This window comes from Pan troglodytes, chromosome 21 (assembly GCF_028858775.2).
Source record: "Pan troglodytes isolate AG18354 chromosome 21, NHGRI_mPanTro3-v2.0_pri, whole genome shotgun sequence".
Classification (NCBI taxonomy): Eukaryota; Metazoa; Chordata; class Mammalia; order Primates; family Hominidae; genus Pan; species Pan troglodytes.
In genome coordinates this window covers 12,450,899-12,466,069 of record NC_072419.2, presented here as the reverse complement: position 1 = coordinate 12,466,069, position 15,171 = coordinate 12,450,899, and the positions used below count along the sequence as shown (strand labels likewise).

The 15,171-nt window shown below is 41.5% G+C and overlaps 1 non-coding gene across 1 annotated transcript; it reads right to left on the bottom strand.

Moving 5' to 3' along the window:
- Positions 1-11,073: 11,073 nt before the first annotated feature.
- On the bottom strand, positions 11,074-11,232 carry LOC112206604 (U1 spliceosomal RNA). Its single transcript, XR_002941017.2, has one exon. It is a non-coding gene; the product is annotated as a U1 spliceosomal RNA (small nuclear RNA).
- Between the last annotated feature and the right edge of the window lie 3,939 nt (positions 11,233-15,171).

Below are 15,171 nucleotides of genomic sequence, written 5' to 3'. Positions count from 1 at the left end.
CCCCTCAGAGTTCAGTATCAGGTCACATTTGTAGGTGGTCTGGCCCCATCTGGAGTCTGAGTTCTTGTAACTAGCCTTGTTTCTGATTCATTTCTGACCTGTCCCCAGCCACCTCCACTGTAGTCCAAGATTATGTAATGTATGGTGAAGAGTTTGAGACCTCAGGTCAAATCCCATTTAGGCCACTTACCAACTGTGTGATTGTGGAACAAGTGACTTAACTATGAAACTTGCCTTCCTCATCTATAAAAGAAGGATAACAATGCCAACCTCAGAGGCCTGGCCTGTGCAGGAAATGAGCTAGTTTTTGTAACCCCCTACTACTGTGCCTGGCACACGGTGGCATTCAAGACATGGCAGCTGCTATTGCGATTTCAAAAAAACAGCAGCTTCATTGACATGTAATTTATACACAATGAAATACTTCCCTTTAAAGTGTAAAATTCAGTACTTTAGTATCTATGTAGAGTTATACAACCATAGTCACTGTCTAATTTCAAAAAGCTTTTCATCATCCCAACAAGAAACTCCGTATTTATAAGTAGTTACTCCCTATTCCCCCTCCCTCAGCTCCTGGCAACTGCGGATGAATTTCTGTCTCTATTGATTTGCCTATTCTGGACATTTTATATAATCACATAATATGTGGCTGTTTGTGTCTGGCTTCTTTCACTTAAAACAGTATTTTCAATGTTCATGCCAGTTGCAGCATGTATCAGTACTTCATTTCTTTTCATAGCTGAGTACTGTTTCATTATGTGGATATACCACATTTTGTTTACCCATTCATCTGTTGATGGACATTTGGGTTGTTTCTACTTTTGGGCTATTTTGAATGATGCTGTTATAAATGTTTGTGTACAACTTTTGGGGCAACATATGTTTTCATTTCTCTTGAGCGTATACTTGGGAGTGGAATTGCCAGGTCATATGCTAACTTGTATGTTTAACTTTTTAAGGAACTGCCAAAGTGTTTATTACAGTGGCTGCACCATTTTACAGTCCCATCAACAGCATATGAGGGGTCCAATTTCATTATATCCTCACTAATTATTCTTGTCTGTCCTTTTGATTATAGCCATTCTAATGGATATGAAATTATATCTCATGGTGATTTGTAATTCCCTAATAGCTAATAATATTTGCATCTTTTCACATGCTTATTGGCCGTTAGTATATCTTCTCTGAAAAAAATACATATTCAAATCCTTTTCTCATTTTTAAATTGAGTTATTTGTCTTTTTATTGCTAAGTTGTGAATTGTTTTATATCTTTTGTATATGTCTCTAATCTGATATATGATTTGCAAATATTTTCTCCCACTTTCTGGTTGTCTTTTCAATTTTTTCGTGGTGTACTTTGAAGCACAAAAGTTTTAAATTTTGATGCCACCCGATTTATCTACTTTTTCCTTGGTTGCTTTTGCTTTAGGTTTTATATCTAAGAAATCATTGCTTAGTCTAAGGCTCGAGATTTTCTCCTATGTTTTCTTCTAAGAGTTTTATACTTTGAGGTCTTATGTTTATGCCTATGATCCATTTTGAGTTCATTTTGTATGTGATGTAAGGTAGGGATAGAACTTCATTCTTTTGCATATGGATATCCAGATGAGTCAGCATTATTGTTGAAAAGAATATTCTTTCCCCCTTGAATTGTCTTGTCACCCTTGTACCAATTTTACATAAATGTATGTTTTTGTTTTTGTATTCCAATTCTATTCTATTGACCTATATGTCTATTCTTATGCCAGTACCACACAATCTTATTTACAGTAGCTTTGTAGTAAGTGTGAGTCATTCAACTTTGTTCTTTTTTTTTTTTTCCAAGACTATTTTGGCTATTCTGGACCCCTCGAATCTCCATACAAATTTTAGGATCAGTTTGCCTATTACTGAAAAAAAAAAGGGATTTTAATAGTGATTGCATTGTAACTGTAGATCAGTTTGGGGAACACTGCAATCTAAGCAATATTAAGTCATATGATCCATTAACACAGGATGCCTTTCCATTTATTCAGGTATCATCTAATTTAACAAGGTTTTGTAGTTTCCAGTGTAGAAGTCTTGCATTTCTTTTGTTAAATTTATTTTTAAGTGTTTTTTTGATGTTATTGTAAATGAAGTTGTTTTCTTAATTTCCTTTCATTGCTAGTATATAGAAATGCAATTGACTTTTGTGTATTCTTCTTGTTTCTTGCAACCTTTCTGAACTAGAACTATCAGTTCTGATAGTTGTGTGTGTGTGTGTCAGTGTGTGTGTTTGCATTTCTTAGGATTTTCTATATACAGAATTGTGTCATATGCAAATAGGTATATTTTTACTTCTTTCTTTCCAACCTGGATGCCTTTCATATATTTTTCTGGTCTAATTAGCCTATGTAGTGCTGCCAGTAAACTGCTTAACAAAAATGGCAAGAGTGGATATTTTTATCTTATTTTTGTTTTGTTCCTGATCTCAGGGGCAAAGCTTTCAGTATTTTACTATTAAGTATGGTGTTAGCCATGGGCTTTTTATAGTAGTCCCTTGTCAGGTCAAGAAAATTTCCTTAGATTTCTAGTTTGTTGACTTTTTTTTTTAAATCACAAAAGACTGTTAGATTTTGTCAAATGCTTTTTCAGTATCTATGAGATGACCACATGGTAGTTTTTTTCCTTTTATTCTCTTAATAAGGTATATCATGCTGATAGATTTTTAAATAATGAATGAGCCCTGCATATGTGGGATAAATCCCACTTGTTAATGACATCTAATGCCTTTTATATATTGTTGGCTTCAGTTTGCTAGTACTTTGCTTAAGCTTTTTGCATGTGTATCATAAGGTACATTGGCATTGTCTGGTTTTGGTATTAGGTTATCACTGGCCTGACAGGGTTGGGAAGTGTTCCTCTTCCTCTTCACTGCTTCTTCTTCTTCTTTTTTTTTTGAAAGAGTTTGTAAATGATTCATTTTAATTTTACTTTAAATGTTTGATGGAATTCACCCATGAAGCTATCTGAAACTAGGCTTTTCTTTGGGGAAAGTTTTAAAATTACTAATTGACTATTCTTTTCTTGGTATAGATCTGTTTGGATTTTCTATTTCTTCTTCTTCCTTCTTTTTTTTTTTTTTTTTTTTTTTGAGACAGAGTCTCACCCTGTCACTCAGGTTGGAGTAGAGTGGTATGATCACTGCTCACTGCAGTCTCAACCTCCTGGCCTCAAGTGATTCTCTCACCTCAACATTCCAAGGAGCTGGGACCACAAGCATGCACCACCATGCCCGGCTAATTTTTGCTTTTTTTTTTTTTTTTTTGTAGAGACAGGGTTTTGCTTCTTGTCCAGGCTGGTCTCGAACTTTTCAGCCCAAGTGATCTGCCCGCCTGAGCCTCCCAAAGTGCTGATATTACAGGCATGAGCCACCATATGCAGCCTAGGTTTTCTATTTCTTCTTGAGTCCAGTTAAGTAGTTTTTGTTTTTCTTTGAATTTGTCTATTTCATCTGTTTTCTTATTTGTTGGCATACATTTACTCATAATATTGCCCTGTAGTCACCTTGCCTGACCTATCGGTAGCCTATGACACAGCTGATCATTCTCTCCACCTTGAAATCCTTTTTTTTACTTAGTTCCTGAGACACTGCACTCACCTGTTTCTCTGAGCTCCTCATTTCAGGTTCTTTTGTTGTCTCCTCATTCCCCAAATCTCTAAACATCAGAGTGTCCCAAACCTCAGCACTGGACTTCTTCTCTTCTCTATCCATTCTTCCTCCTTGGTGCTCTCATCCAAACTCTTGATTTTAAGTATCATCATTAATTAGGTGACATCTTCAAGATTTATAACTCCAATTCCAATTGCTCTTCTGAATTCTGGCTCAAATATGCAATTGCCTACCTGACATCTATACTTAGATGTTGCATATCCATTTCAGACCTCACCTGTCCAACACTAAACTCTTGATATTCCCATGTGAATGTGCTGTTCCCTTAGACTTCCTCATCCCAGTAAATGGTGTCTCCATAATTTCAGGTGCTCAGCCACAAACCTTGGAGTCATTCTTAACTCCTCTGTCCTCTCATATCCAATAGCTAATCTTTTTAAGAATCCTGTGGACTCAACCTTTAAAATATATCCAGAATCTGGCCACTGATTTCCACCTCCATTGACTACCACCACTGCCACAGGTCATCATCAACCCTCACCTACACAATGAACGGCCTCCTCAGTGGTCTTCCTACTTCTGTCCTTGTCTCTTTACAATCCATCCTCCATATAATATCTAAACAGAGTACACTAACGTCTTTAGTCAAGTCATGTCATTCCTCTACTGAAAATGCCCTCAACTGCTCTCGTGTCTCTCATGAGACAGAGTCCTTACAGTGGCTACCAGCCCTTTACAGTTCAGCTCTCAGTATGTCTCTCATGTCTCCTGCTTTCCCCCTCATGTACTCTTCTCCAGGAACACTTGCCTCTGTGCTGTTCCTTAGACATGCCAAGTATTCTTCTGCCTCGGGTCTTTTGCACTTACTGTGCCCTCATACAGGGCCAGAGATTCTCACGCTCCTTCCCTCCCTCTTTCAGGGATTTCCTTCAATGCCACCTTTCAGTGTGGCCTTCTGAGATTTTCTCCCTCTCCCTTTGCCGGCATGCTCTATCCTTTCTTTTGTTCCATTGTTCTCCGAAGCACTTACCACCACCAGTAAAACACCATGTATGTTTTCATTGTTTGTTTCCTATCTCTCCCACTAGAGTCTAAGCTCCATGAGGGCAGGAGTTTTCGCCTGTTTCATTGTGTACTCTATTCCAAGCACCTAGAACAGTACCTGGCTCATGGTGGCTTATATGATGGTTCCCATATCTGGCTGTGCTTCGTTCATTCATTCAACAATATGCATATTGCATGTGCATGAATGAATGATGCACAACCAGGTATGGGAACCACTATTAGGGAGGGCATTCAAACAGCATGAGGGTAGGTGGTCTACTCTTGGGGCCAAAATTATGATATTGTGTGATTTGGGGAAATGTGTACTGAGTGTCTACTATGTGCATGACACTGTGGAAGACAAAACAAGACATTGACCGGACCCTGATCCTTTCGATCAATTCAATTTGACAAGTGAGCTCCTGCAGAGAGTCTGACATTGTGCAAGTTGTTGGGATTCAGGGACAACTAGGACACACAGTAACTGCCCTCAGTGAGCCTGTCAAGAATTCAAAGAAGCAAATACATTATTATAATACAGGATTATGAGTGCTTCTTTGGAGGAAAATACAAAATACAAAATTGGGCCACTAGATATTTCAAAGGTTGGCAGGGGCCCTCAAGGCTTCCACTGGAGATGATTTTTAGCTGGCTCATAAGTAAATATATGTCAGAGAAGCTTATTATTTCATAGGATGATGAGTAACATTAAAGACAAAACAGTAGTTACAGGAAGTGTGCCACTCATCTTTGAGTTGCCTCATACCAGCTTGAGAGAGCTGATTGCTAAATTTTCAGAAATTTCAAGAGTTGATTAACATCATGTTGGTAGCTTGAACTTGGCCATGGTGGGAGAATACAGCACATAAACCAGCTGCATATATATCAGGGTTTCCCTGCCAGCACCTACTCAGTGGAGCTGTTTGCTAAACATTTACCAGTGCACCGCTGGGCATAGGACAGATGTGTGCCCATGGTTTATACCATGGGATGGTCATAGCAGCTGTCAGTTAGGGACAATACACCTAGGTGATGGAATCTGAGCTGGGCCTTCCTGGTGGGCAAGACTTGAACATCCCAAAGTGAAGATACTGGGTGGAATAGAATCCCCCAAAAATTCAAGTTAATCTGGACCCTTAGAATGTGATCTTATGTTAGAAATAGAGTCCTTGCAGAGGTCACTAGTTAAGGTGAGGTTATATTGAATCAAGACCTTAAATTCAACAACTGGTGTTTTTATATGAAGAGGGAGATTTGGATACAGAGACGCAGAGGAAACCCAGGAAAGAATGTCATGTGAAGAGGGACACATGGAGATATGTAGCAATTAGGTTGGTGCAAAACCAATTGCCATTACTTTTAATGGCAACAACCGCAATTGGTTTTGCACCAACCTAATACAAGCCAAGGAATGCAGAGGATTGCTGTCAACCATCCGAAACTGGGAAGAAGCAAGGAAGGATGCTTCCCTGTAGGATTCAGAGAGAACACAGTCCTGCTGAAACCTCGATTCTTGATTTCAGACCTCTAGCTTCAGAACCGTGAAAGAATAAGTTTTAAGCCACCAAGTTTGTGACAGTTTGTTACTGCAGCCCAAGGAAACTGACACAGAATTGGATGAATAAGGAAAAAGAGGTGGGGATGTAGAAGGTATGCCCAATGGATGGGGAAGGATAAGAACTGTTCCCATGTATTGAGGGCTTCTATAAGCCTCCTCCATTCCTACGATGTGCTTCCTGCCTCTTAAACATCATTTCTGTGAATCCTTAAAATACTCCCATGAGGCAGAGTTCATTATGCTCATCTTGAAGATAAAAACAGCACAGTTAAGAGATGTTAAGCAGGTTGGGCATGGTGGCTCATGCCTGTAATCCCAGCACTTTGTGAGTCGAGGCAGGTGGATAACCTGAGGTCAGGAGTTCGAGACCAGCCTGGTCAACATGGTGAAACCCTGTCTCTACTAAAAATACAAAAAAAAAAAAAAAATAGCTGAGTGTGGCGGCGGGCAGCTGTAATCCCAGCTACTTGGGAGGCTGAAGCAGGAGAATCACTTGAACCTGGGAGGCAGAGGTTGTAGTGAGCCGAGATTGTGCCATTGCACTTCAGTCTAGGCAACAAGAGTGAAACTCCATCTCAAAAAAAGAAAAAAAAAAAGCAATTTGCTCAAGGTGACACAGCTATTTATGACAGAACTCTGCTTTGAAACAGCCTTGTTGGCTTTTAATGCTCACATTCCTTCCTCTGCCTGGCTGATGTTCTCTTCCAGGTGGGCAAGAACCATCTCAACAATCTCAAGTGATGGAGATGGAAATGAGATATTAAAATCTTCAATGTCTACATCAAGGAAGAAGGACAATGAGATTTTAGGGCCCAAGTAGAGTTCAATATCTTTTGCATTGCAAAAATCACCTCAACCTGGTAGAAAGATTCGGAAGTCATTAAAGAATAACACTTCAAGTAATCACAGACATGCTAAGAAAAATTCTATAGGGGAACTGAGACCCTTTGTATTGGAGGAAACCCACCATCATGTTAAGAAGAGATAGAGCAGCTGAGGTATATGTTGATTAAAATCTTTTCTCCCCCCAAATGGTGCCTTTTATGTGGCATTGCAGTCAAATGTCACAGTTAAGGGAATAAAAATCTGGTTACTAGAACAGCAGGCCACAGGGAGACAACATTGTGCACATTTGTACACATAAGACAAACTTCAACTGTGAAAATGTTTCCAACAGAGTTAAAAGGGAAGAATCACATCAAGCGACTGTGGTGAGTATTGCACTGCATTCAGGATATATTTAATGGATAAAAAGCCAGTGACTAGCCAGGCACAGTGGTGCATGCCTATGTATAGTCCCAGCTACTCGGGAGGCTGAGGCAGAATGACGGCTTAGCCCAGGAGTTCAAGGCTGTAGTGCAGTGAGCTATGATCTCATTTTACCATTAGGATTTCATTTGAATTTGTATATGGATAAGGGTGATCAACCAATTATGTAATATAAGGGAACATTTCTAACATATGTGCACTAGTTAAATGGGAGGAGCAGGTAACTATAATTTTCTGAATTCCTCACCTTATCTTGTTTACAAATACGTAGCCTACATATGGGATATGATTTTTCTCATCTAATTACTAAATTTATTAAAAGTCTAACATTAAAAATGATGACATTTTACCTATTTGTTTTTGTTTTTTTTTTTAATTATGGTGGTTAGAATGTTTTAATCTGTGATTCTAACTCTCTGGGGTCTGAAGTTGGCTTAGCAACAAGAATTGGCTTCCATTAGGCCCATATCTCACTGGAGTATTCAACAGAGAGATAAAAAACTAGTAGCCTGAGGGCAGCTTGGCTGTCACTAAAGTGAGTTATGTTTGGCTCTTACTGGTTGGTTGTCTTAAACATTTGAATTCAAATGCCTTTAGTTGAAGTTTGACCACACTCTGTCTCCACCACTCTTTATGGTCTCACAACCAGCCCAGTGCCCATAGTTTGTCATCTGGGTGGCCCTTGAAAACCTTTGCTTCTGCTATCGTTGAAGGGAATGCTTTGTTGGACTATTTTTTCCCATACTTGCAGAAATATTTGTTATTTTGATTATGCTTCTAATTCCTACAGAAGGCATATTAGTTATTCATACTTCAGGGTGAAATAGTTCAGTTGGATCGCTGTTCTCTTCAAGTCTAAAGTCCAGCCTGGAGAATCCTGGAGTTTTTCTGTTAGGGAGTGTGTATCCTTGAAGCTTAAATGATTAAGGGAAAAGGGTAAGCCGAGAGGGACCAGGTAGAAGGGAAGTTTGGGTGGTCAGAGCACCAGGCCAGGAAAGAGGGAGTCCCCACTGATGACCTGATGAGTAGTGTGGCCATGAGAAAATTCCTTCCCAGCATTTCTGGACAATTTATATACTCTTCTACATCCCAAATTCTGAGACAAATCAGTTGAGAAAATGGAAAAAATGTATTGCAATTCTGCGAGAATTAAAGCTTAACAATCAGCAGAGGCCCCAGTGGTTTGAGAGATTCATCGAGGGATCCACTGAAGGCAAGATCAACTGACACAGCAGTTGAAGGTTGAGGTCAACATTTCTGAGAGCAAGGCAGGGAGCACATGTAGAGAAGGTGCCATGGGCTGATCAGTCTGCCTTGCTTATAACTGATACCATGTTACAAGCATGTGTTCCTGGCCCTGTCTGCTGCTAACTGGGAGGCGTTCTTGCAAATAAAATAAATATTAAGAACTTTACACTTTTTAGGTCAGGTGCGGTGGCTCACACCTGTATTCCAAGCACTTTGGGAGGCTGAGGCAGGTGGATCACCTGAGGCCAGGAGTTTGAGACCAGCCTGGCCAACATGGTGAAACCCTGTCTCTACTAAAAGTATAAAAATTAGCGGGGCATGATGGCGGGTGCCTGTAGCCCCAGCTACTCAGGAGGCTGAGGCAGGAGAATCACTTGAACACAGGAGGCAGAGGTTGCAGTGAGCCAAGATTGTGCCACTGCACTCCAGCCTGGGCAACAGAAAGAGACTCCATCTCAAAAAAACAAAAAAAGAGAAAGTTTTAAAAATAAAATTGAAAAAAGAACTTTGTACTTTTTATAGCATACTTTACACAGACCCTAAGAGTGATGTTCCAAGAAATAACAACTTTTGGAAGCAAAAAAATCTATAAATTGATGATTTTGAATTTGCGATTTCTATGTAATGCTGTTAACTTTGCTGGGCTAGATTTGAATGTTAGATTATTCAAAAACTACTTAGTAATGTTTGCTAGCCTTTGACAAGGTTTGGATATTTGCTATAGGTTATAGTTCTTTGTAAATACTACTAGACAGAATATTTCTTATTTATTAAAATATGTTAAATCTAGGCAGGCACGGTGGCTCATGCCTGTAATCTCAGCACTTTGGGAGGGCGAGGCAGGTGGATCACTGGAGGCCAGGAGTTTCAGACCAGCCTGGTCAACATGGTGAAACCCTGTCTCTACTAAAAATACAAAAATTAGCCGAGCGTGGTAGGGGGCACCTGTAATCCTAGCTACTCGGGAGGCTGAGGCACAAGACTTGCTTGAACCCAGGAGGCGGAGGTTGCAGTGAGCCGAGATTGTGCCACCGCACTCCAGCCTGGGCTAGAGAGCCAGACTCAGTCTCAAAACAAACAAACAAACAAACAAACAAACAAACAAAAAATGTTAAATCCAGAATAATGAGTAAATAACTTCTGATTTCTCATTTCCAAGTTCTAAGTATTAATATTTATTGAGAATTTGAAAACACTACAAAAAATGAGAATATAAAAAGGTGAGTAAGAGTCTGTTTTGAAACTTTGCCTCAGGCCAATCTTGTTCCTGGAGGAAAAATAATGGTCTCCAGGAGGCATGGGTTTCTACCAGGAAGCGAAGTTATTGAGTAAATGTCACAGGCTAAAGAAGCCACAGGGATTTGCTCTTGTTTGTCCATCTCCCGTGTTCTCAATTTCATCTAGAAACATCACTTGACTTTTATCTTGGCTGACAAATCAGCTCATGTACCTAAGGAAGCTTAACTGAACGTGGCAACCCGAGCTGCTGTTTTGGTCATGGAATCAGATGTCTTTTACTATTCTGAGGCCCAAAGAGCCCAGGGTGAAATAGCAGGATCTGCGGCTTCCCATGTGTCAACTGCATGTTTTCCAGCCCAGACCAGTTCCGGTGGAACAAGATGTGATCAACCATATCAGGTTCTCTAAGTGCAGTGATCGCTCTTCTGAGAAGAAACTATTCTTTATCACCATTGTGATGAATTGTGAGACAAGTGTCTCTGCATCTGATGCCCTCTCATCCCGGGATGCTGGCAAGCAAAGACAGAGCAGGAATGAAATTTATCAGGCACGTGTTTAACTTCTCACTTCGACCCAAATCAAAATGGAAGCCTCCTTCGTTGCTTATCAAAGCCCATACACCAACAATATTGAGGTGTTTGCTAGCAAGGACAAAGTTGGAAAACAGCTCATGCCTCTTATACTTCAAGGAGTATAATAGAAAATGATTGGCCTCTGTTCTACTCCCTTTTTTAAAAAAACGGGAGAGCTGGGCGCGGTGGCTCATGCCTGCAATCCCAGCACTTTGGGAGGCCGAGGTGGGTGGATCACGAGGTCAGGAGATCGAGAGCATCCTGGCTAACACGGTGAAACCCCTTCTCTACTAAAAAAAAAAATACAAAAAAAATCAGCCGGGCATGGTGGTGGCGCCTGTAGTTCGAGCTACTCCGGAGGCTGAGGCAGGAAAATGGCGTGAACCCGGGAGGCGGAGCTTGCAGTGAGCCGAGGTTGCACCACTGAACTCCAGCCTGGGCGATAGAGTGAGACTCCGTCTCAAAAAAAAAAAAAACAAAAAACAAACAACAACAACAACAACAAAACAGGGGATAGTGAGAACATAGTTCCCACTGCCGCAAATTATGCAGTTGCGTTTCCCACATTTGGGGAAATCACAGGATCAGCACCTCTGGAGTGCAGTGGAACCTCACCCTGGGAAAACCACCTTCATGATCATGGTATCTCCCCTGCCAGGTAAGGATCTGTTCCACTCACGTTTTATGTGTGTGGCCAGTGGAGGGAAAAATTAAAATTAGATTTGCTTTCTAGTCTAAAAGGACCACTCATTTTGATATAACAAGCATGTGTTGATTATTATATCATGTATATAATTAGATATAGATGTGCATGCAAAGTTTAGATCCCGTAGCTGTGGATGATGTACATGGAGTGGATGATGTCGATGTAGTTGACATAGATATTGTAGATGCTGTAGAGGTAGCTGTCGATTACGTAGATGCCAATGTAGAGTAGATGGTGTAGATATATACACAGATTTAGATAGAGTAGATGCAATTACAGATGCAGATGTGCATGGCATAGCTGTAAATATGGATGCAGATGAGGTAGGTGACGTAGATTAGGGTTTCTTAACCTCAACGCTATTGATATTTTAGGCCGGATATATCTTTGTTGTCAGGGACTATCCTGTGCATTGCAGGATTTAGCAGTATCCCTGGGATTTAGCAGCATCTCTGGCCTAGATGCCGAGGGCATTTCTTCCCCCAACCCTGAGTTGTAACAATAAGAAGTCTTTCTGGAAGTTGCCAAATGTCCCTGGGCAAAGTTTCTCCAGTTGAGAACCACTGGTACAGAAGGTGTAGATAAAAACATTGATGTAGATAATGATGTAATATAAGCATAGGTATAGGTGATGTAGATAGTAAAGATGAAAATGTAGCTGTAGATGATAAAGCTGTGAACACAGATGTAGGCAGAGTATGTGTAAATATAGAGGCAAATGATGTTATAAGATACAGCCTATAGATAAATGATATAGCTGTAAGCATAGACATAGATGACATATTTGATATAAATAAGGTAGATGTTATAAACTTTATGATCTGGGCAGAAAAATATAGGTGCTGATAATGCAGATGGCATTTCTTTGACCCCCTTTTGTTTTGTCTTGTTTTGTTTTGTTTTGTTTTGAGATGGAGTCTCGCTCTGCTCCCAGGCTGGAGTGCAATGGCGAGATCTCGGCTCACTGCAACCTCTGCCTCCTGGGTTCAAGCGATTCTCCTGCCTCAGCCTCCCGAGTAGCCAGACCAGCTGGGCTAATTTTTGTATTTTTAGTAGAGATGGGGTTTCATCATGTTGGCCAGGCTGGTCGGTCTGGAGTGAGCCACTGCACCCAGCCTGACCCCACTTTTGGAAAAATTTCCAGACCGTGGATAAGCAGCGTCCTGTTAGGAATAGTTTAAGCACGGTATAGCCTGGAGACTGAGAGACTGCCCAGGTGACCTATTAAGGTTCTTTTTGATGAAACCACCTGATCCTGAGATATCACAATTTCTATTAAAGGCTGATACTCAGGATGAAAAAGAAAAAAAAATGAATGATGAAAACCAGCAAGACATGAAACTCAAAGATATCCCTTCATTAATATAAGATCACATGGGAAACCTTAGATGGTCTTTCAATTCCTTCAGTAAATCTTAGTAGGATGTTCATACACCAGACAAAACTAAGCAAGTGTTTCTGCTTTCCCCACAATCCCAGCCTCTCACAGACATCCCCAAGTTGCCAGCTCACAACTAGCTGACCCACAGTTTAAGCAAATTCTATCCATAGTCCTGAAGGAACCCGACCTATGTCCCAGAGAACAGAAACATTCTATTCTCCCAAGGTCATGGTTCTCTACCAATCCCAGACTCAACACATTTAGCAAATTGTAAACCTCTCCAAATCATTTTTCAGGACCTGCTGAAAGTGCATTGGCTGTGAACTGTGGCATTTCCAAATATCCAGGACATTTGCTGAATAGAAGGAAATGAGAATTAGTCAATTAGTCAGCATTTATTCAGTTATGCCAGGGCTGTGGTCAGGGTCTGTGGGCTGCTGATGAGTTTTCTGGCAGGGTTGAAAGAAGATTAAACCTGAGTGACTCTGCAACACGGGTGGAGAGTTATTGAGCAGTAAATAGTGAAATAAGCCACCTGTACCAATTAGGAATCTGGTGGAGGATGTGCACCTCCTGATTGATTCTGGGAAGAATTTTTTTTTTTTTTTTGAGACGGAGTTTGTTGCCCAGGCTGGAGTGCGAAGGTGCGATATTGGCTCACCACAACCTCTGCCTCCCGGGTTCAAGCGATTCTCCTGCCTCAGCCTCCTGAGTAGCTGGGATTACAGGCATGCACCACCAAGCCAGGCTAATTTTGTGTTTTTAGTAGAGACAGGGTTTCTCCATGTTGGTCAGGCTCGTCTTGAACTCCCGACCTCAGGTGATTCGCCCGCCTTGGCCTCCCAAAGTGCTGGGATTACAGGCGTGAGCTACCATGCCCGGATGATTCTGGGAAGATTTATGCTGGGCTTTGAATGAATGATGAACAGGAAGTTTGTCCACAAGTCTGGAGGATGAGAGTGGACACAGTACAGCAGATGTTTTGGGTGCCCTGCCCGTGCCCCCTCGGGCCTTAGCATTTTGTGCCACAGCACCTGACTTTCAACTGCCAGCATCTGCCTCTTTGCCCGAGGGCTTTGTCTGCTGGCCAGAGCTTGCTTTGCCCATTCAGACAGCAAGCTGGAAGCACTGGGAAATTAGTGCCCTCCCAGTTTCAGCCTTCAACCAAAGATGGATGGGGACTGGTGTTTAAATACCCTAGCTGCCTTACTCCTTTTGCAGGATAACCTTGAAGCTTACAATCTGCACTGGCTCCAGTAGGCTTAAGTTCCAGATGCCCACAGTGGTAACTTGCTTGATAATGTACCTTTTACTGCTTCTTTCCCTCTCCTTTCTCAGTTCCTTGCTTTCCCACTCAAATAAACTACTTGCACTTGAATTTGTGCCGGAGAGTCTATTTCTGGGGGGAACCTAAGACACACAGGCCGTGGATAGATTCTCTGAAGGTCCTTCTGGCTCCTTATTTTCTATCTTGATATCCATTAAGGCAAACAGAAAGCAGAGAAGGCAGGATCTGCCAAACTTTCTTACCTCAGCCCAGAAAATTCAAGGGCATCTTTTCCTGGCAACGAAGAAACTCTGTGCCTTTGGGAGCAACTGCCACAGTGTCAGCTCTGGCCTCATGTTACTTAACCACAGACATCAACACCTCCCCTTATGGAATTTGAGAGGCATCAGAAATACACTGAAAGAACAATGGCAGAATCCTGGCTGTCACCTCAACACATCTCTCATGTTCCAGTTCATCTCTGTCCCAGTCTGATACGTGGCAGCATGACATACTTTAAAGTGCACGTCTCATCACTAATGGAACCCTTGGAGAAGAAGTTTCCATGCCCCTGGAAGCTAACTGCACACTAAGCATCTGAGCAAAAGTCAAGTGGACAGATTGATCTTTGGTTTTCCCCCAGACATTGGGCCAGAAGAAGGCAATCAGTGAACTAGCGAGACAGAAGAAGAAATTCTTTCCCCTTCAGTGAGGTTAAAGCCTTTGCAAACTCAGCACTTAGAACAGTGCTTTTTGTGGGGGGTGTAACTCATTTGAGGAGTGATAGGAAATGCCTCCATGTTTTGTAGAAATAAAGTAACTGCCAGGCACAGTGGCTCATGCCTCTAATCCTAGAATTTTGGGAGGCCAAGGTAGGAGAATTGCTTGAGCCCAGGAGTTCAAGACCAGGCTGGGCAACATTGCAAGAGCTCGTCTCTACAAGAAATTAAAAAATAAAAAACTAGCCAAGCATAATGGCTCATGCGTGCAGTCCCAGGTACTCAGGAGGCTGAGGCTAGAGGATTGCTTGTTCCCAGGAGGTCAGAGGCTGCAGTGAGACGTGATAATGCCACTGCACTCCAGCCTGGGTGACAGAGTGAGACCCTGTCTCAAGAAAAGCAAAACAAAAACAAAACTGTTGGTGATGTCTATATGCTCACAGAAGTCCAAATGGGGAGGTGAAATAGTCATTTGCGGTTGTGAGGGTTACTTAGCATCCTAATGCCCTTCCCTCTGTGATGTGGTCATGAA